This window comes from Aedes albopictus, unplaced genomic scaffold, assembly GCF_035046485.1.
Source record: "Aedes albopictus strain Foshan unplaced genomic scaffold, AalbF5 HiC_scaffold_69, whole genome shotgun sequence".
NCBI classification, from domain to species: domain Eukaryota; kingdom Metazoa; phylum Arthropoda; class Insecta; order Diptera; family Culicidae; genus Aedes; species Aedes albopictus.
In genome coordinates, this window is record NW_026917520.1 from 87,350 (window position 1) to 90,543 (window position 3,194).

At 45.7% G+C, this 3,194-nt stretch overlaps 1 pseudogene; it reads right to left on the minus strand.

The window, feature by feature from the left end:
• Positions 1-1,143: 1,143 nt before the first annotated feature.
• Positions 1,144-3,114, minus strand: LOC134284751 (heat shock protein 83-like; annotated as a pseudogene).
• Between the last annotated feature and the right edge of the window lie 80 nt (positions 3,115-3,194).

Below are 3,194 nucleotides of genomic sequence, written 5' to 3' on the forward strand. Positions count from 1 at the left end.
TACTAAAGCCCTTCACGGACAACCGGCTGGTTGGTCCGGTGAAGGCATGACGAATAAAGTCCTTCACGGACAACCGGCTGGTTGGTCCGGTGAAGGCACGACTACTAAAGTCCTTCACGGACAACCGGCTGGTTGGTCCGGTGGAGGCACGACTACTAAAGCCCTTCACGGACAACCGGCTGGTTGGTCCGGTGAAGGCACGACTACTAAAGTCCTTCACGGACAACCGGCTGGTTGGTCCGGTGAAGGCACGACTAATAAAGTCCTTCACGGACAACCGGCTGGTTGGTCCGGTGAAGGCACGACTACTAAAGTCCTTCACGGACAACCGGCTGGTTAGTCCGGTGGAGGCACGACTACTAAAGCCCTTCACGGACAACCGGCTGGTTGGTCCGGTGAAGGCACGACTACTAAAGTCCTTCACGGACAACCGGCTGGTTGGTCCGGTGAAGGCACGACTAATAAAGTCCTTCACGGACAACCGGCTGTCAATCAAGTAGGCTGATGACAGGAGTTCAATTGATGACCACTCCAACTGTCAAGAAGCAAGCACGGAACCCACCACAATATGGAATCTAGATTCAATATGATGCGCAATGTATTCTGAATGCATTTTCGGATGATTTTGCGCTTCCTAAGTTTAGCTCAGGCTTAGGAAAACACCAAATTCCATATGATGCGCAATATAACTTGAATGCATTTTCGGGTGATTTTGCGCTTCCTAAGCTTAGCTCAGGCTTAGGAAAACAGTAAATTCGATATGATGTGCAATGTAACCTGAATGTATTTTCAGGTGATTTTGCGCTTCCTAAGCTTATGATGTGCAATGTAACCTGAATGTATTTGCGGGTGATTTTGCGCTTCCTAAGCATAGTTCAGGCTTAGGATTGCTCTAGATTCCATATGATGCGCAATATAACCTGAATGTATTTTCGGGTGATTTTGCGCTTCCTGAGCATAGCTCAGGCTTAGGAAAACACCAGATTCCATATGATGCGCAATGTAACCTGAATGCAATATGATGCGCAATGTAACCTAAATGCATTTTCGGGTAATTTTGCGCTTCCTAAGCTTAGTTCAGGCTTAGGATTGCTCTAGATTCCATATTGTGGTAGATTAAATAACTAGTAGTAGTATGGGAGATGCCGGACGGCAGAGTGAAAAGAGCTGTCAATAAATACGGTTGCCACCCACCACAAATGGCTGACGAGGATGGGATCCAAGCCATGAAGAGAATCGGAACTTGAAAAACAAGATTTGAGGTATCCTGGACGATTTGATGGATTGATGAGCACGGACCGCAATTAATTTTACCATTCCTCTGTGGGCGAGATCTCCTAGGCGACCAAGGGAGATAGGGCCGGTGCTGTTTTACGACGACAATTGAAATGTTATTCACGATGTGATATGGAGGACAGCCTTACAAACCCCCGGGATGGATGAAGACTCTTGGTGTTGTCAGCATGTTAGTTGCTACGATTTGTGCACTGCGAAAGCTAAAAAGGATCAATACGTTTCCGTACGCTATCAACCAGCGATAGGTAAATATGAATAAAATTTAAAGTCCAACATAATGGACACGCGCTGTTCCTGGAGAGAAACGCATATAACAAAATCCTTAACGAGTAACACGCTAGGCAACGTGTTATCTCGGAGAAGGTAAGAAGTACCAAAGACCTTAACGGACAACATGCTGCCAACATGTTGGTCCGGAGAAGGCAAAGAAATATCAAAGTCCTTAACGAGCAACACGCTGGCAACGTGTTGGCTCGGAGAAGGCAGCTAAAATCAAAGTCCTTAACGGACAACGTGCTGCCAACACGTTGGTTCGGAGAAGGCAATAATAAAGTCCTTAACGAGCAACTCGCTGGCGACGTGTTGGCTCGGAGAAGGCAGAAAGCATCAAAGTCCTTAACGGGCAACACGCTAGTAACGTGTTGGCCCGGAGAAGGCAGATAATAATATTTACAGTTTTCAGCAATCCGAAAAAGAACGAGACTTTAAAAACAGACAACCTTTCAAAGATGTGGATTTGGAAGATTGATTCAGAGATTGCAGAACAGTGCAGTTTAAGTTTGGAGGAGCCTTAATACAAACTACTGAAAACCATTCTTGGACGATTTTTAATGAAAAGCAGAGAGGCGTTGAGGCGTAGGCCGGATAAGGTATGCCCAACCGTATAACATGGTGCATTGCAGATCCCTTTGCCACCTACATCAGAGTCAGCAAAGCAAGTTGTTCAAGTCTATTGGAAAAGAGAAAAACCAAGACAATAACGCTTAGATGTTGTGGTATTTATTGATATAATTTAGTTAGGAACTGATTAGTCCATTCTAATTTATACTAAGGCAGCATCACTGGTGAACGTATTTGCTGTCTATCGATGACTGTCATCCACACACTCCTGTCCGTCTCTTCTACTCTCCGGTTGCTGTGATCATCCCAGATCAACTCGACTACCACATCTCCTTTTTTCCCAAAAACAAAGGACTCTGTGTCTCCAGTAGAATGAATGATGTAATATTGCTGCCACGATGGACGTGTCAGGCGATGACAAGAGTTAGGTACACTTTACCTTGAAGGCGACGACAAGAGTTTGGTACACTAAACGTTGACGGCCTTCTTCTTCTTCTTGCCTTCTTCCTGCTTTTTCTCGTCCATTTCTTCCGCTTCATCGTCACTTACCTCCTTCTTGCGTTCCTTTTCTACCGGAATTTTGATTAGGTATCCAATGCACTGCGAGTGTTCATCCACGTCTTGATCTTGCTCTCCTCCATGTATTCCAGCTGATATTCATTGATGTGGAGAACGATCTTGGTATGTAGCACGGCCGAGGGGTTCTCCGGTGTTCTGACGGACGGTGAAGCTACCTCCAGCGGATGATTGCCACACGTACTGTTTATAGTCGTTGCTGTTGGACGTCCAGCATGGACGAGTAGAAAGCCAGACCAGAACAGAACGATCATGCTGACGTCTCCGGCTTTTTCCGTATTCGATCCTTCGCAGGTTGCTGACCAGATCGGCCTTGGACAAGATCCGGTACAACCGATCCCTCAAAACATCACCGATTTCATTATTACGATCTAAGGCACGAATCCTCTTTATATGAACCATATTGGACAAATGTTTTACATTGAATTTCTCCAGAGTCATTCGCCGCAATCCCGGAGCAATCAATATCACTACTTTATCGG